Source organism: Malus sylvestris, chromosome 13 (assembly GCF_916048215.2).
Source record: "Malus sylvestris chromosome 13, drMalSylv7.2, whole genome shotgun sequence".
NCBI lineage: Eukaryota > Viridiplantae > Streptophyta > Magnoliopsida > Rosales > Rosaceae > Malus > Malus sylvestris.
In genome coordinates, this window is record NC_062272.1 from 1,716,603 (window position 1) to 1,737,242 (window position 20,640).

Consider the following 20,640-nt stretch of genomic DNA (forward strand, 5'->3'; position numbering starts at 1 on the left):
TTTGTTGGGTCTCTGTACATACATTTCCAGAAAGGTTTTGCGTCCCATTCCCAGCAATGGTAATTTTACTGCTTCAGATCAGATCCGTACGTTTGTATCAACTTCTGAAACTCATATTTACATTTTTCCTCACTCCACAACCTAATTATCTTGCAAATCACGTAAAGGAATAGTCAGCGAACAGTTGAAATCACCTTACAAATATATTGGATTCTGTTGTTACTGAAAGATGCGATAAAGTATTGGTAAGACTTGAAGGAAGGTTTGATTTCAAAATTAGTTGATAATATGTTGAATTTCTTACAAGTACGTACAATGTCTATTCTTTCTTCGAAATGAGCTTCATACTCTCTACAAGATTTCTCACAGGTTCATATCTCACAACAAAGACTTTCATAGTACAAATCTATCATGATCATGACGTTCTGTGTCAATAATATAAATATATTTGTTAATATTTGTTCATATGACTTTATATTAATGACATGAGATATCACAATTACGATGTATACACACATACCATGTAAGTTACTTTCTTCACCCACAACTTAGAAAATGGAAACTCTACTTGAGTTCCACTCCGTCGCTTACTTAGGAATGAGCTGCCGTATGGGTAGCCCTAGTGATTTCTCAAAGATTAGAGCCATAGCAAACATAACAAGTTAACAACTGAGCTGCGATTTTATTTTGGGTAATTTTAGGGAGACTATTTTTGAAATAAAATTTTAAATTAAATGATGTATCACCAATATGAAGTAAGCACGTTAATCAACACTCAAGTAATAATCTAATTATCAACAACCACATCATTTAATTTACAAAATTGAATTCAGAAATTTAATCTCCTTAATTTTATCCTTCTATTTTAGCTTATGAGCGAATCATTTACATTTTTCGTAAATATAAAATTGTAGCAATAATAATAATTAAATTATTATGATAACGACATAATTAATATGTTTTATTTTTAAAATATATGTATATATAGATAAATAAATAAATGTGTCATAATTTGAATAAAATAATAATTTCACTAAAAATAAGTCGTACACATTTTTCAAAAAGAAAAATGAAAAAGACGATGCCAGTAGACTAAACGGCGGACAACATGAACACAACTTTAGATTTTCCACCGTTAAATGACAATCCCACAAACGGCTCCAATGAGTTGGGATGGGACCTTTCAGTCTCTTCCCAACCCCAATTAGTGCCTCGTACCTTTTGCTTGATACTTTGAAAATTGCGATTTATAGTTAGTTGGTGGTGAGCAAACCTTAAGGGCTTGTTTGATAGATTAAATGAAATCGGATTTTAGGAAAAAGATTGAATTGGCAGTGATTGATTAGGCTTTGAATTCCAATTCATTGTTTGATAAAATCTAGGGATTTGTGAAAATAACTTGAATTTAGTATCTACTTTCTAGGCTCAGAATTTGGCTTCATGCGAGGACGTAATTGCAATTTGCAACAACAGCTTAGTTTATGCTACTTAAAATTAGGGTTTTTGTTGTTATTTGTTTTTGCAACCTTCAAGCATAAGTTTGCGAAGGCTCCAATTATTTCTTGCGTTGCAGCTCTTATTTTGCTTAGATCTTTTCATTTATCTGTTGTTGTTTTGCTGGCTCTTTTTGAGCCTTCTACTAGTTTTTAATGGAAATGGATCATCTTTGGATCCCTTCCTTCTAATTTATCCATCAAATTTGGGAATTCAAATTATTGAAATTTAATCCAATAGCTAAAATTATTATACCTTTTAAAGTTCACTCCTCTTTGTAGTCGTTTCTGAATCTCCAAACTTGATAGATTAGGACGAAGGGATCCGAGGATCCCTTTCCATTTTGGTGGATAAAAGCATAGCAGTTTTTTTAGTCGTCAACAATGACCATACGAACATCTCTCTCATCTCTCTTGGGACTTGGGATTGCTAGCAAATCTTGATGGGCAGGCTGCAGGTATCGGCCCACATCTTGGTAGATATTTTACTCTTCAACGTCTCTCTCCTGTCTCTCGGTGGGCAGGCATCGACCCACATCTCTCGCGAGTCGGGACCATCCGCCGACCTGAGCGCACTGATCGCGACGAATTGACGGCACCGCTCGCGAAGAATTGATGTCAATGGACGGCGCTGCTCACAACGAATAGACCGCAATCAACGACACTGCTCGCGACGACCCAACAACATAGCTCTCAGCGAGATTTGGAGGCCCGATAATGGTTGCTGAAAAGAAGAAGAAAGCAGCCCAAAAGGAAAAAGATGAACACCGGCAAATCGAAGAAACAGATCGCTGCAAATCGAAAAGAAGATCGCACACAAAAAGAAGAAATTACAAATCGAGGCTTAACAGAGAAAGTGGAGGATATATTGGTCATTTTATTAGTTGATTAGAATGGGCCAGGTCATTTCCGGAATGTCAAACACAAGCCCATTCTTGTTCTAATAGAATGGGCCGGATAGTGATTAGTTAGGAATTTTTGGGCTGGATCAAGGTTGCCAGACCAGATAAACAATGAGATATTGGGATTGGGACTTGCAGAATGCACCCAAAGACACCCAATTAGGTTCTTTATTTAGCTAAAGCTGGTATATAATATGAAAGGATATATCGATATCGGTATTGGTGGAAAAGTCGATAATTTGTAAAAATATCGGTGGATATATCAATATCGGTTGCTTTTGATGGAATTGATGGAAATTTTCTCAAAAGTGTGAAATTTAAAATGAAACCTTGGAAATGTTATATGATAGTTTGTCAATATTTAATCAATATGTCGGAATATCGACGAAGTCTGTTGATTTTAGCCGAAATTTAAGAGTTTTCCCGATATGAAATGAATTTTAGACTTCATCCCATTTCCATATCTTTTTTTTTATTTTTCTGAAATATCAACAATATCAAATAAATTTAAACATTGACGGTACGTGTGCCTACTTTATTTATCTATTTTTATCAATTACATATGCTTAGTATACAGATTGAGAGAGTGGATATGAGCTTCCAAGAAGTAAAACTATAAGAAGAAATTAAACAAGGTGCTTCGAAATCTTTCCTGTATTTTCTATATGGAATTACAATAACCTTCTGGGAACATCATGTTCTATTCCAACTCTGCGCATATCGACACTAATTTCCCAGATAAGGAAATAAAAAGAATGAGGAAGAAAAGTAACTGTGCATTGAGTTATCAATCTTCTAAAGTCATGAAAACAAATATTAAAAGAAAATAAGAGAAGTCCCGTTTCTGCTTCTGCTAGGGTTAACTTATATTATGGGCAGATGACATAATCATCGTGATTATAAGAGAGCTCGGTGTGCCGGAAGGGGCTGAGCTTGTTATGGCATGGCGACGGTCCAGAAGGAGGCACCGGCCCTCTGGGAAGCATGCCTTGAACCGATCTTCTAAACTCATCGACTCTAACTTCTTTCAAAACTCTGCGGCAGCTTCCCATTGACGCCATTCCCAAAAGCAGAAGCAGAAAAATAAGATAAGTGATTAACAGGTTCTTTGGAGGAGACGACATTATGATCAGCATGCTTATTCCTAGACCCTTTTTATTATATATATAGAAAGAATTAATTATAGTGGGATGAAGGGAGAGGTTGAGTGCCGTATGTATTGGACTATGACTGTTAGAAATTTTGACCTTAGGAATTAAAAAACCCTAATAAGACTATTTGAATGTTTTTAATTTTTGTAATTGGTAGAGTTTCGACGCTAGGGCGAGCCTTGGAACAACGGAAAAGTTGCTCTTTTGTGACCAAACGGTCACGGGTTCAAGTCATAGAAACATCCTCTTTGCAAAATAAGAATAACGTACGATAAACGTTCTTCCGCCGACCCTCATAAAGCGAAGAATCTTTTTGGCTTGAGATCGTCCTTTGTAGAGTTTCAACGCCAATGAAATGGAGGGTGCTCTCAACTGTTGAATTGTTTGTGTGTTGTGTTTGAATGCCGTTGCCGTGGATGATCATGATTGTTAATAAGTTGAACAAACGCGCACGCTAGCAGCCATTTTGGAAAAATCACATAATAAATTAGCGAATATTCAAGTTTAAATTGTATCATTTTGTATTCAAACGAAAACTCATCTCTATAAATATGATTATCATACGCCTCATGATGTTCATAAATTCAATGCGTATTTATTTGTCAATACTTTTCAAGCTTATGACATATTCCATTATCATTGTATTCATTTGAGTAACACCATGTAACTATTTGACAGTCGCAATAAATATTTTATCCTTTGCTTCTAAGGCACGAATGTGAATGAAAGGGGGCACTACAAGATGCTCTTGAATTATAATAGTATTGAAATTTTTTGAAATGTGTTTGACTTGATATGCTTTGTATAGATAAAAACATAACCAACTTTACGTATGAAGACATTTTTTAGTGTACCAAAACTTGATCCGTTATATCAAGTGTCATAATATAAATAGTTGATTTTTTTTTTAAAGTATCCAACTACTTGTATTATGACACTTGATATACCGGCCATGTTACTGGCACACTGAAAAATAATCTCTTCTACGTCTAAGTTTATATGAAAACAGCTCCTAGTCTCCTACCTAATTTTGTTCATGTATTGTATTGGGAACGTGGTGTAGTTTGGTCTATACCTGTATATAAAACGTGACAATTAGAAGTCTGATGCAAAGTTGCAAACTATGAACGGCTTCTTTGGCAGGGTTCCAAGAAAGTGCCTACAAATTAACCATGTCATCATTCGGTGTTGCTATTTTTTGCCAAAAAAATATTTCTGAGAAATCGCTACCATCCATGAATTAGACAAAAATTAGAGAGATTTGATATAAATATGGTTAATTAAGCAGGACATTAACTAAATTAAACCATGTGTCTGGTGCAGTGCAGCATACTAGTTTTGTTTATGGATCAAATGCCCTACTCAATACCCTTTGACATTTTATCATTCTCAAACTGTCAAAGAGTTCCTCGGCGGGATTTGGGGTAAACATTTCAAGCTTTTTTTTCTTACGTACAACTGAAGACACCACTTATTAAAATGGAAAAAAAAAAATATAAAGACATGCATGGCCACTGGGATACTCTTTAGTGACGGCCGTGAACAGACCTGGGTTTTATGAGTTCGTATTGTTTCTCTCCCCAAAATTCGCGCAACTCTTACTCCGTTACTGGTTTGATTCTCCACCCTCCTCCCCTCTGCTTCCACCTTCGATCACCAGTCAGGTAAAAAGCAATTTCCTCCACCCCACCATACTTTCGTTACTCTTTTATTCGTTTTATGAATGTTTCTCGTGCGCAAATTAAAGGTACATATTACTCAATTTGCTATGTTTTCATGATTTTTATAAATTTTTTCTTTAAAGTTTGTATCTCTAGTTCATGCTTCACCGTGGAATTATATGATGTGTGTTGTTTAAATTTGTCCTTAACATCATAATTCAGGGCAATTCTCAGTGGCAGCAGTAGTGGTTTATAATTTGTTGGTCGTAGGTTGTCTGTTTATCTGTTTCAGTTCAACAATATTGTCATTCATGGTTACTTCATTTGTTTAGTGTTGTAGTAGATTTCATTGTGTGTCTGTTCTTTTTAAGAGAAAGTTAATAGAACATGCTTTTGACAAATTTTCCCATAGCGATGTCAACTACGACTAGTCTAGTCTCTATCTAATGGTCATTAGCTTCATGATGAGAATGTGCTGAATAATGTATTCCTAAATCCTTTGTCATGCTCAGGACGCGCGCAAAAGTAACTTCGTTCCTCACATTAATGTGTAGTAATATGACAACTTTTGTTGGCTGTGTAAAGGAACGATTTTTTATATCCGTGTTTCCCATAGGCAATGGCAGATCTTGCAAGCCCTGCATGTAATTTAGAGACGAGAAAAACTGCTCCGGGTTTACGTTTGGTGGACTGTGGACAAGTGGGCGATGTAGATCCTTGCTTCTTCTACAAACCAACACACACACACACACACACACACACACATGTTCTTGTCAGTTGTATATTAATTTTTGCTTGACCTTAAAGAAAACCTCTTGCGGCCTTGCCCCAGGATTGGTGGAGGTCGGAATCACAGAATAATGGGTTATTTGATATGGTAATGATAAAGGATAATCATATAACAATTGCTGGAGGCATCACAAATGCCGTCAAATCTGTAGACCTGAATCTTCAGATGGAGGTTGAGGTAATTTTTGGAAACTCTCAAGATTTATACTACAACACCGTAAGTCCTGTTAAACGATCTACTAGTGAAGGTGCAAACTTTTTGCAATTCATCACATAGTTCACTATCTTGCTTCTACCATGATTTATGACATCCTTAGTTCTTTCTGAGTTTTTTACCGACATTATGTGTGATGTAAGTTGTATGTCCTGCATTTATGTTGTGCTGATGCACAAAACCGGAGGTCTTGGAACAACGTAAATCTGACCGTAAATCTGCAAGAAAGTAAAGAACACAAGATGTATCGTGGTTCACCCCAATGTTTGGGCTACGTCCACGCTGGTGTTGATTGTATTTCTCTTCTCTGTATGAATGTATGGATTACAAGTGTGAGGGAGTCCCCCAGAGAAAGAGAGAGTTTGAGAGAGCTCTTTGTTTGTGAGATTTGTGGCCTCTATATGTGAGGATGAGAGCTTGAGGTTTGTGAGGGTGAGGAGGTACTTTTATAGAATAAGGGATCCTCACGTATTACATATTTACCCCTTCATTTATTACATAATTACATTTGAGTCCCCCGAGTATTTATATGAGATCTAAATATGGAGGCCCTAAGTATAGTATAAACAGTAGTCCCCCAAGTCTTCAGTCAAGAGAGTCTTTTGGCTGGAGACTTGAAATTCAGTCCATGTGTGGGCCGAAGTAACTAGATGTCGTCTAGAATTGATACTCGATATGAGGCGGTGCCCAATCTGAAATGATGCTCAACCAGAAGTAGCACATGTTGCGACGCTGCTCTGCTTGTGGCTTATATTGCCTAAGTTGGCTCAGCTTGTGCGTTGAAGGTAAGGGAGTCCCTTTTATAGAATAAGAGCTCGCTCCTCAATACAAAAATGATGGGCTAGAGTTGGTGCTCGCGGCGAGTCGGTTGCTCAGCAGGCAACGATACTCTCTAATGATGGTGAGGGAGTACCTTTTATAGAATAAGGGCTCACTCCTCAATACATAAGTGATGGGTTAGGAGTGATGCTCGCGGTGAGTCGGTTGCTCAGCAGGCGGCGATGCTCTCTAATGATGGTGAGGGAGTCCCTTTTATAGAATAAGGGTTCGCTTCTCAATATATGAATAATGGGTGCTATCTAATGAAAGTGAGGGAGTCCCTTTTATAGAATAAGGGTCCACTCCTCAATACATGAATAATGGGTGCTCTTTAATGAAAATGAAGGAGTCCTTTTTATAGAATAAGGGTTCGCTCCTCAGTACATAAGTGATGGGCTAAGTCCCCCAAATATTTTTCATGAGACCCAGTTGCAGAAACCCATATATGGTACATAGTGTGTAGTCCCCCAAGTCTTTAGTCAATAGAGTCTGTTGCCCAGACTTCCTCTTCTTTGGGCTTAACAACTTTCATAACAAATATATATGAAGAAGGAGTTTTGGGCTACCACTTAGAAAGGAAATGCCTCATTCGTCAACTCCCTCGACCGGAGACTTGGGGGACTCCTACCATATGTTACTGCACCTTGATACTCGGAAGTCTCACGACCACTCAGTAACTTGGATTTTTCAGTCTCCAAACGAGAAGTTTTCCTCACTCGGAAAATTAAGGGAGCATTACTTTAACCTACATGCTTCACTCACAAAGCTTCAACATACTTCAACAAAAGGAAAAATTTAAAAAACTTAGTGAAGAAGGCCTTGGTGTATTTAACACAATACGTTGAAATGAAGCAAAGCTTGTTTATTGATATCTCCGATAAGTTACAAATATGTACATATACATGAATCAAAATAAACAAATAAGAGGGAGCCTTCATAAAGGTTGCACAGAAGAAGTCTCAGTAGTCGGCAGAGCTCCAGAAAGAGGAGGCACCAGAGGGTGATTATTCGGAGCCTCAGTACTAGACATAACCCTAGAAGGATGAGGTACCAAAGGTTGATCATTTGGAGCTTCATTACGTGGTACAACCCTAGAAGATGAAGGCAATATAAATGCCTTTGGAACAAACCCACAAACCTCTGATGATCAAGTAAAATCTGACCATCAGATTCTTGCAGCTGGTCGAGCTTTATTTTCATGTTTGTAGCATAGTCATGTGCGAGCCTGTGCAATTGTTTATTCTCATGCTTGAACCATCTGATCTCTTGTTTGAGACTTATCACTTCAGCAGCTAATGATTCAATTTGGCGAGTTCGAGCAAATAGGCGTTGTGCCATATTAGACACATAACCTGCACACTAAACACTGAGAGCCAGAGAATCCTTAACAGCCAACTCATCAGACCGTTTGGAAAGTAGTCTGTTATCTTTGGGAGTGAGAAGGTTCTTGGCCACCACCGCAGCTGTCATATCATTCTTCATCACAGAGTCCTCAATGGTAAGATGACCAGTAGGGAATAAGAAGGATAGGCACCATATATTGTCTTGAGAAGGCATGGCTGCCTCTTCACTAAAGATCAAGTCAAAATGACGGTCGGATAGGTCAGACATTCTCAAAAATCATGAAGGAGAAATGAGGTGCAATAAATCTCTGAAGTAAGGGGAAAATTCTTAAAAGCAATAACTCTCTGAATGTACTTCTTGCACACAATTGGTGCCCTTATAAAAGAAAGGGCAACAAGGTCGATGGTTCAAAAATCGAAGAGGCACCACTCTCCGGATTTCGAAGAGGCACCACTTTCCACACGTAACATCAGCTCGTCGGGTACCACAAATAACTTTGCCAAAGATCTCTGACAAAGTTTAGACACATAAAATTTGAAGGTCCAGCTACCCTACTATTACCCACAAGGGTAAAGGAACAACACCACTGCTTGATAACTATAAAGTCCCAATGTGTGTCAACCTCCATGCTCCGTGGCAAGGCAGACTGGCAAAAATGTCCAACCTTTACTCACATTCGAGAAAACACTCCCAACAAGATTGCTTACTCAAAAATCGAAGAGGCACCACTCTCCAAATCTCAAGAGTTGGACTCGCAACATGACTGTTTTCTCAAAAATCGAAGAGGCACCGTTTTCTGAATCTCGAGAGCCAGATCCCCAACAGGATTGCTTGTTCAAAAACCAAAGAGGCACCGCTCTCCGAACTTTGGGAGCCAGATTTCCTTGGATAAAGCTTGTCTACAATCTTCACACGCAACATGTGAAGCTTGCAGCTTCCACTACATTGCTATGACCAAGAAGGGTAAAAGAATAGTATTATTACTTACTCAAAAATCGAAGAGGCACCGCCCTCCGAATCTCAAGAGCCAGACTCCTAACAGGATTATTTTCTCAAAAAATCGAAGAGGCACCGCTATCCGAATCTCAAGAGCCAGACTCCCAATAGGATTGCTTTCTAAAAAATTAAAGAGGCACCGTTCTCCGAATCTTGAGAGTCAGATCCCCGACAAGATTGCTTGTTTGAAAACCGAAGAGGCATCGCTCTCCGAACTTCGAGAGCCAAATTTCCTTGGATAAAGTTTGTCTGCAATCTTTACAATCAACATCAGCTTTCCAGATACCACATACCACTTTTTCAAAGTGCTATGACAAAGTTAAAACACGTGAAGCTTACAACTCCCACTACATTGCTACGACCAAGAAGGGTAAAAGAATAACATTACTACTTGTTGTTAAGGAGACTCCTATATATGTCGACCTCCATCCTTCACGGATAGGCAGACCTGCAAAAATGTTCAACCCTTCCTCGTATCTGAGAGGGCACTCCCAACGAAGCCTTTCGAAATACTCAGCTTTCTTCTCCCCTAATAATACCTATGCAAACCAGCCACACCAGAGTAAGAGTATCTCATATCATCAGGGCTAAAAGCAAGAGTATCTCATATCATGTTTTTTCCCTGTCTTTTCCTTTGCCCTTGTTCTTACCTGCAAGACAAGGAGAAAGAGAGCAATCAGTCAGCACTTGGAATCAAGCTTCCAGTCAGGAATTGACCGTCTGTAACCTCTTGCCTGATTACTTACCTGACATTGCTCTCGAGTACTCATCTTCAACATCTTATGCTTCTAGAAAAGATACCACATCTGCCTGAGGAACAGATAGGGCAAGTGAGAATGATACAAGGAAGCATGTGAAGACAAGCGCGTGGAGACAAGCGCAACAGAACACGTGTCGATTCATTTATTACTTCGTCAACAGCAAAAGTATCTCATATCATCAAGGTCGAATGCACTCTTGATTTGATGGACTTGTTTTGACCCTCAAATTCTTGAGTTGGCCTTATACTCTGGAGGAAACCAGAAAACCCTCCAGCCTAGTTCAAGAATAAGCCTGTGGAAAGTTACTTCTTCAAAAGTAAAAGTATCTTATATCATCTATTCTCCATTTGCTTCTCCTTATCCTTGTTGCTGTTTACGACACAAGGAGAAGGAGAACAATCAACCGGAAGCCGAAGTCAAACTTCTGATCCAGGTTGCTTGCTTGGAAGTCTGATTGCTTACCTTGTCTGTTACCTCTTTTGGCAAATCTCCTAGCTCAGCGACTTAGGGGACTCCTACTATAGGGTTTTGTATCGCACTTGACCAAGCCCGAAACTACAAGTAAGCTTCAAGTGAAATTGATACATTACCTTGTGCATCTTCATCTGTTAAAGATACCACCCCTGGGTGGAGGAAAAGTACTTCCAGAGAAGATGCCACATCTACGTATGAGACAGATAAGACAAGTGAAAATGATACCACACTTCGGTACTTAGAAGTTTCATGATTACTCAATGGCTTGGATCTTGCAAGTCCTCAACCGAGGAGCTTCCCTCACTCGAAAACTTAGGGGAGCACTGTTTGTACCATATTTGACCAATCCCGAAACTACTGAGCACTGGTCAACGTTATACCGTCAAGGACCCAGAAGAGTTTCCCTCCAACCAGGAGGCCAATCACAACGCGACACGTGTCGACATTAAAAGCCAATCATAACGCGACACGTGTCAACATCAGAAGCCAATCACAACACGACACGTGTCAATGTCAGAATGAAACTAAAAACTCTCTTCTATAAATAGAGATCATTCTCCCACAATATTTCCTAATGTCATTTGTACTAAATCATTCACTAGTACTCACTAAAGGAGAGCTTGAACCTATGTACTTGTGTAAACCCTTCACAATTAATGAGAACTCTTCTACTCCGTGGACATAGCCAATCTGGGTGAACCGCGTACATCTTGTGTTTGCTTCCCTGTCCTTATCCATTTACTTACTTATCCACACTAGTGACCGGAGCAATCTAACGAAGGCCACAAACATAACATTTTCTGTTGTACCAAAGTTCTCACTGATTTTGTGCATCAACATGTTGCAATCTGTTACAGAATGCTTATCTCTCTCTCTCTCTCTCTCTCTCTCTCTCTCTCTCTCTCTCTCTCTCTCTCTCTCTCTCTCTCTCTCTCTCTCTCTCTCTCTCTCTCTCTCTCTCTCTCTCTCTCTCTCTCTCTCTCTCTCTAGACCCGGACAATTGAGGAGATAGAAAAGGTACTGGAATATGCATCTCAAACAAAGACTTCCTTGACGCAGATAATGTTGGATAATATGGTTGTATTACCAAATGGGGATGTTGATGTATTTATGCTCGAACAAGCTGTGAAATTGATTGATCGGATATTCGAAACTGAGGGACCTTAAATTTTGTATTCAATTTTTCTATTGTATCACATTCGCCATGCCATTTCATAATTTCGGTGTAGCAAATGTGGATTGTTCGGCTGTTTGGAACTTTCCATAAACATCTTATATCGTAGTTTCACTATTTTCTGTTGAAGACTCTTTCTTTATATCTAGGTTAACCACTTCCTCTGTGACCCTTCTGGTTTCGAAGAGATTATATGCTGTCCTTCATGCTAGCAGTTAATTTCAATATATGTTGGTGTGGGAAAATAACTACTAATCTCATGGATTAGATTTTTTGCTTTTTATTTCTGACTTCTGCTTCACTACAACAGGCATCTGGTAATGTTACTCTTGAAACCGTACACAAGATTGGACAAACTCGGGTTGACTTTATTTCTAGGTAACATCGGTGCTTCCCAATCTTTGCCATTGAACCTGCTGGCTTGGCATGACTTATGTTGTTTAGTCTGTCATCCGGAGTTTTTTGGTGAATAGTAAAATCACTCTTTTTCTTCTTTGCCATAATACGTTGTCTAGGTTTTGGTTTTGTGCGAGAAATAAAATTTTTAATCTGTGATATTACTGCAATCTGCTGCTTGTAGATAGGGTGTACTGCTGCTCCATTAAAATAAAACGGTGGCAGTGTATAATTTCATCGTTTGAGGCTGTGAAAATTGTATCTACAAAAAGAGCATGATCGTCTTTGTTATCATAAACAAGGCCTGTACATTTCAAACGTTTACCAGAAGTTACCAGCTGGGTAAGTTGGTGACTTTGAACTCGTCAACAATTGGTACAAAACCCTCTTACGGGAGCCAAATGTATCTTGAAGACAGCAAATGGTGGCATGCCCTCTTTACGCTTGACCTCGTGCCCCTTGAAGTTTTTCACAATTTGACATATTATACATCGTCGAAGACCGAGTCTCATGTCATGAATTCTAAATTTTTTATATCCTATTCCCATTTGACAACTGATATGACGACGACGACAAGGACTGTATTACGTACCTAATTGCTGTTGTAATGCAAAATACAGTAGAGCTTTGTAAAATATGAAGCGTTTGACAAGTTGTAATATGCTATACATTTAAATAATACATTATCCATTTATCCTCAGCTAAATTCTTAATTGTGTATTTGGTACATGATTACGTTATTTTTTAAATTAAACTAAATATTTAAAATATAGCCACTTGAAATACTGGCTATTTTTAAACTAGCATTCAGCACATTCAGCAGCAAAAAAATTGAAAATAATAATAATAATAATGAAAAAGCCTTGAAAAGTTTTAGTTTTAATCAAATACCATGTTATAGGTTTTGTTTAATGATTAGTACAAAATCCATATTAAAGTAGTCTAACTAAAAATAGCCCAACTATAATAAATTATGATTTGTAGATTTTACCCCTAACTTTTTTAGGTTGAGTTCCAGATTTTCATCGTTAATGGAGTTCATCGTTGTTTTGCAGACCACCTGCTTTTTCTTTGAAACAAAAATATAGATCCTCATGCTATTTAATTTATATTTTGTATTATTTCGTTGAAATGTGATCGTTATTATTATTCATAGTGTATTCGAGGTACTGTTTTTCAATTTTTATTCATCAGTGGAGTTCATCGTTTGTTTCTCCAGAAAATAAATTAGAGATCTACATACTATTCAATAATAACGATGAGTCACTATTTCTGGATTGTAAAAATAAATTGTTTCTGGATTTTAAGTAACACTATTTTTGAAATCTAAATTACTGTTTCTGGATCCAAATGAAATAGACACATTGTTTCTTAAATGTAAGCTATAAAAGAAATAGTGAAATTCACTGTATTTGGATTCAAAGCAAAATAAGCACCCTCTTTCTTAAATATAATCAACTGATGCATGAAAGAAAAGAAACAGTCAAAGGTTAAAACATAGACTGTTTCTGGAATCTAAGTCACTGTTTTTTGAATCCAAATCACTGTTTCTAAAATTTAAGTCATTGTTTCTGAAATTTAAGTCACTGTTTCTGGATTTTGGTTCTTTTCTTTCCAGATACATTGTTTGTTTGTGCACAGACAAATCAAACATTGTATCTGATTTTTTTTTCCAGAAATAGTGTTATATTTTGGGTTATCTAGAAACAGTTTTATGTTTTGATTTTTTTTTTCCAGACACTTTTTCGCCGGCTTCTGCCATTAAACTTCTTTGAACTTGTTTTGGTGACTTTGTTCCGATGAATGCTTCCTTTTTGAACTTTGATTTGAACTTTGATTTGGTTGTTTTTGAAATGGGGGAATTCGATTTGATAGGAAGACACGGAGTTATTATGGTGGTTTCGTGCTAGGTTAAGGTAGGTGAAGAGTCAAGACAATATCGAATCATTTAGGGATATTTACGAAAGTGTAGATTTGTAGCGGGTTGGGCTTGTAAGTTTGACATGTAGACAATAGTTTTGGATGATTTTTTATTAAAGTTTTAGCCCTTTTGGTTGAATAACATTTTTGGATGATTTTTTGTTAAATATTTGTTGGCCAAGCCCTTTTCATTAAAGCTCTAAAAAAAAAAGGCACCTACTATTTGCCACATAAGAATTTAACGAAAGAACTAATGGTTGGGTTAACAAACTTAGTTAAATGTAGGGGTGTTTGTGAGTTCGTGTATGAGCTTATTGAGGTATCAAAGTTCGAGTACCAGTTTGAAATTGACCCTAAATTTTAGGTAGTTGTAGGTAACTTGCTCTTCCTTTTTTTTTCTTACATTGGGATGCCTTCTCAATCTCCTGAAATTTCAGGGAGGGTTTTTGTTTTCACTATGCTTGTTGTTTCCGAGCACGAATGAAATTATTGTTGAGGATGGCCGACAGTCTCGAGATTCTACTTCAAAACCGAAGCACGGGTAGCCCTACTGCGTCAACGTACATGTCCTATGGGTAACCCACTAGGTCAATCACAATACCTCACAGCCCACTTTACAGGAGAAAGACTTCTCTAAACCTTTTGTAAGCGAGCTGCGTATTCTAAATTATTAACGTATGTAAATTAAAAATAAAACAATATATGACATTTCGTTATATGGGCGCGTAAGCAAGTTCTCTATGCATTGTCGGGTTATGTTCCTTATTTTCTTTGTATTTGCACTAATTTTTTGTGAAAAAATACTTAATCGATTTAGGGGCAATTAGACTCAAACGGTTTCCTTCCCCTTCATGCCCCCTAAACGCTGTATATATCACCACCATTTCGTGGCTTGCCTATGATTACTTAGGGGAGCAAGAAAATAAAATTATATGATTTACTTTGTAAAGTGGTGGAATTCGAAGTGGGAAGTTATTGAAATATTGTAGTGGTGTCAACTGAAAGGGTGATTTCAAGCCAATAAGATCATCCGTTTTGTGAGAATCAAAGGAGGAGAAATGGCTATCGTATCCCCAACTACCATCCCACAAAAGCTAGGGGTAATTCCTCCTCCTCCTTTTGAGCTTATAATAAGTTAAGCAACGTGATTGATTATTAAGCTAACTGTTACAAATAGGAATGATTGAAATACTAACAATACTTACACGCAAAATTGATTACATTGCTGACAGAATTTACGAAATATGAACTCTATTATCATATGTTTTACTAAGGACGAATATCATCATAAGCGAAACTTGTCTGCATTATATAGTGTATTAGTAATATGATCTATTTTATGTGTTAGTAATTTGATTAATTTTGTGTCTAGAGTTACCGCGACAATGAAATATTAAGGATATTGAAATAATATTCCATCCTTAAACGTTGAAACAGGGCATGTGACTAAATGCACCAAAGTCAGAAGTTCTCAGATGCAATATATCAGACCTAATAAAAGGACCATATATATAGAGATTTGGTATGTATTAATTTTTCAATAATTATAGATAGCTAAAGCTGCACGTGCATTTAAGCTGTGCCTGAGATTTGACCAACCAGATGCATTATCCTTAATTAAGAGGGCAGTTTCTATAGATTGAAGTAACCAAATTTGAGTGTCCAAATCAGTATTGCATGCCCAGATTATTGAATTCAGATCATTTCTGAATTTATGTGTTCAGAGCCGATAAATTCAGAAATTCTCACAGTTTAAGAGAGAGATTCGAACCATTCAAGAATTTAATTGTATAAGGCGAATCAGTGAAAATGTAAAGATTATGATATAATGACGATGACCAGTCACAATAATGTACATACATATATGACCATAATCAAAACCTCTAGTTCCATCTTGATGTATTAAGGGAAAAAGAAATACGTCTCGATCTCTTTCTCAAGCATTATGCTACATCATTGACCCAAAAAGCATTATGCTACATCATTGACCCAAAAAGCATTATGCTACTTGCTACATCAAAGTAATTAACTTTAGTTTAACTTGAGTATTTTATTAGCTTTCCACGGTACATGAATCTTATCTTTCTGACGTGTAATTTTAGGAAACTCATATTTTGAGAGAAATTTTAAATTTTTGTTAAACTAGCGACAATGTTAAAAACTAGTTTAGCTACTTGGTTTAACTTTTGACCTTCAACAACATTTTATATTTTAACAAACTTTAATTAACAATTTAAATTCAACCCATTAATTTTCTAAAACATGCTTCTCTTTCTTCCTTTCCTCCTTGCTGAGTCCACCCTTGAGTTTTATTATTTTGTTAATATTTAGCTGATGATAGTTGCTCTGCATTTTTAAAGAGTGATTGTTCATTTTGCTATAATAGAGACATTTTTATAGACTATGTTGGAGATATGTTTTTTTTTCTTTTCTAGATTCAAAATAAAGTTTTGGCTATTTTATAGCATCAAATACTAGGATGAATAGATTTTAATACCGCATGACGTAGCAAAGTAGTGAATTTAAATTGATTTGACTATTTACATATATTCATACAGTAAATGAACCCTGTTTATTTTTCAAACAAATAATACTATGATAATTACATTCTAATATTGCATGATGTAGCAAGCGATATATACAACTAACAACCAATGGGATAAAGTTAATTACATCTACTCTATCATTCCTAGTTGTATTCTTTGTCATCACCAAACTACGTTCGACGATGAATGCCAAATATAAGAAAGCCTTCAAACATCATGAATTAGCACTAACTATATATATCACTGTTTGACTGAGATATTTACCGACCGGCGGCCATAGGGTTAGTGGACTTGCATGCACAGACAACGTCATTTCGACGCTGTAGCCGACCATATATATATTAAGGGTAAATATATGCATAATTCACCACACTATACTCTAATTTCATTGAACGAATCATTTCTTTGTGAGAGCACACCAAACTTTTCAAGGATTATGTTGAAAGATATCTACGTGTACTTGTACGACGTGAATCTTACTTAATTTGTTTAATTCTTGTTTAGGGTTGGCTAATATCCAGGAGGATCATCTCCGGATTCTCTTTATGAGAATTGTGGAGATTCTTAAATTATGTCCGTTTATCATATATCATCAGTTTTCGTCAGGTACTATTTATATTTAATTTAAAATGATTTCTGGTTACACAATGTACGATGAGCGGACACGATTTGAGGATTCCCAGGATTCTCACAAAGAGGATCCGGCTAATATGGGTTTTTTAGGGTGGGTGATGTCACGCCTAGAGTATGTTATCATCATGCCTGAAAATGCTACTATATTGTTCTTTTTACACCCAATTCATGCCGTTATGCATTGTAAATTAAACCTAATTTAGTGCACGCCCTAATTATTTATTTTTCTAATGCATGCATTCCTTTCATGGCTATATTGACTTTGGGGGTTACCAAAATAGAGCAGGGAACAAAAGGGCTTTCAAAGTGCGTATATTTTTTTGTTCACCACTCTATTTATCATCTACTTTATTTATGAGCATGAATTTAAAATTTGAGATTCATATCTATCCACTATATAGATCTCGAAATTTCAAATTCCGATATAATAAATAGGGTGAATGAGTATCACCATCAACTTGATGGTGTGCGCAAATTTTTTTTTTCATGGGTTAATGTGGGGTTTTATTTATATATATTTTTCTTTTGATAAACGATATGATATTTTCAAAGATACTCAAAAAGCAAACTCACATGTCATAACAAGTCACAATGATTCACAACTTATTATCAAACTCGTGTATATATATATATATATATTGTTCTCATATTTACGTGTGTCAAATTTGTAATATTTTCTAACTGAATAAAAACAAGATGTCGCTAATTTAACTGACCATTTACTTACTTTTTCTTTTCTCTTTTTCACTTTAGGGTTTCTTAGACGTAGAGGAAATGAATTGTAGGCCTTTAGTAGCCCTAATTTGACAAAGCATTAGAAAATTTGACAAAGCATTAGAAAAAGACCAAAGGAGGGCGGTTAAGGCCTAATCGTATCCTTTTCCCAAAAAGAAAAAGTAATTAATCAAACAAAGTAACAAGTCGACATTGACATGAGTCACCAATGATGATGAAGAAGGAAAATTGGCTAGGGTCGGCTTATACATCCCTCTATTCTCTTATCCAATCCATCACTGACTCTGTTTTTTTATGTAGGAATGAGGCAACTTTATAGGGCTGTGAGTATATTTTTAAGAAAATATATTCCAATTTGGTCAAGAAAAAAGGGTGGGGGAAGGATGGGGGCATTGGAAAAACTATAATCCACCCAAAGAAAACGCCAGGGAGAAAAGGAGAAGCTTCATCTTCCTTTTTCGGCAGCACAAAACACTTTTGCAGACGTCGGCTTCGCACCAAATGCAATGCTTACCAAGTCCCCGTCACCTGCTGCTGGCTATTGCAGGGGACATGCCAATTGGCATCTCACTTTTGTGAACTGACATGCATGGGTCGAAGGGAGTTTCAGTGTACTCGAAATATAAGAAATATATTACGTATCATTGTATAAATAAAAGAATAGTGAATAATATATTTATATTTTCACTTATATTATGATGTACGAAAAAATCTCTTATGAGTCAGGCATTTGAGTCTTTGCTTATAGAGATTTAAATAATACCTATTAGTTATATGCGATGTGGCGTAAACACGAGTTGATTATGATTGTTGATATTGCATGTCCTATATGCATCAACGACGAAGATAATCACAAATTGTACAAGTAAAAAGAATTTTTATTCAAAATAGTTTATGAGATTAACATAACTCCTCACATTAGTCCCTGAGATTTAAAATCGATAAAGAGATTATCTATCATCAATCATTTTGACATTTTTTTGTCCAATTAGAGCTTGTTTGGATGTGCTTTTAAAATAACTAAAAACACTTTTGGTGAAAATGTTTTTGGAACCAATCTTTAGTAAAAATGCAAGTAAATTATAGAAAACATTTATAGTGCTTTCTGAAAGAAGCACATAACTAGTGCTTTTTGCCTTGAACTGATAGTTTCGTTAATTTAAGTAGTACTTGTTCAAGGCTAATTATGATCCCCATCTGTCATTAACGTTAGTCTCATTATTCATTCCCACAACCACTTGGTACCCAAGATGCCGGGTCAACCTTATAAAATCGAGTAGCCTTTGTTACTGAAGGAATATAAGTATTCGGGTCACAGAAAACCCGTGAAACCTGACCCACCCAACCACCATCGGCCCATCCCTTGCCCATATGGTGGTGAAATGTGAATGGAAGTTCTAGATGCTGTCGGGGAGCGCGTGATACAGACGCCAAAATTAGGGCGTTTGATAAATAAAATAAATTTACAAAAAGAAATAACATGCCCCAAAAAATCCAACAACGTCCAATTTATTAAGCGTCCCCTTCTCATAGGGATTTCATCATAGTTAGGATTGTTCATTCTCTAAAGATAAAGTAGTCATTTAATTTAAAGGTTTAATCAACGTATTAAATCAATCAACGATTTTACATATATAATTTTTAGATTATGATAAAGACAATGAATGATTTTGACTAGGGTAATGCTAGATAAACTAAATTTTTAGACCAAATTTGAAATCCAAATGATGTGTCATAAATAAAAAATAAACACGTTAATCAATATTTAAGTAATAATTCTATTATCAATGTGCAAATCATTTGGTTTATAAAATTTGATTTAGAAATTTCATCTATCTACAATTTTAAGTAGAGAGACAAATAAATTCAAGGAAAAACTAATGAAAATGATTTGAAAATTTTGAGGTTTAACAATAAGGACAAAATAAAAGATAAAACGAATAATATTAAAATTGACTTTCTAATGTAAAAATTAAAAATATGATCTTTCGTTAAATTTAACAATACTGAATTTTTTTCGTTAAAGTTCCCTAAATTGAAATGGAAACAAAGCCATTATCCTTGGACTAGAGTTTACTTGCCCAAAACGTTTCTAAATCTTTGCACTGATGCTGACCAATCAACGGCGACTGCTTCCTGTAGTAGTACAAACTCATATAAGAAAACTCAAAAAGCAAAAATTAAAAGTTAGATAAAATTAATTAAATAAGACTTTTAACCCTAATTAAGTATCACGTTGACAATGACTGTCTTCAATGCCAGATTGAAAAAATAAAAACAAAATCTTAAATAATAAAAACCATATACTGTTTTTTTGGGCTTTTAAGAGCGAGATTCTATGAAATAGATACATTGTTATTGCAGGGTTTTAAATTAAAAAAATTAACACATAAATAAGATGTTAAAGGTATATTTGCTCCTTGCAAGATTTTTTTTCTTTACGTTTGTATAAAGCTTTTCCCATATGTATGTAAAAGTACTTATTGAAAAATTTAAGCAAATACATAAGTGTTTTACAACTAATGTAATTAATTAAATAAATAAATAATGCTTTATTGGCACAGACCAATTAGGTCAAGAGTGGAGATTATTAAAAAAAAAAAAAGAAATAGAAAAGGAGATGAGAGCGAGA

General features: G+C 36.0%; 1 pseudogene; it reads left to right on the plus strand.

Annotated features, from left to right (window-relative positions):
* Positions 1–5,826: 5,826 nt before the first annotated feature.
* On the plus strand, positions 5,827–12,160 carry LOC126596729 (nicotinate-nucleotide pyrophosphorylase [carboxylating], chloroplastic-like; annotated as a pseudogene).
* Positions 12,161–20,640: the final 8,480 nt, after the last annotated feature.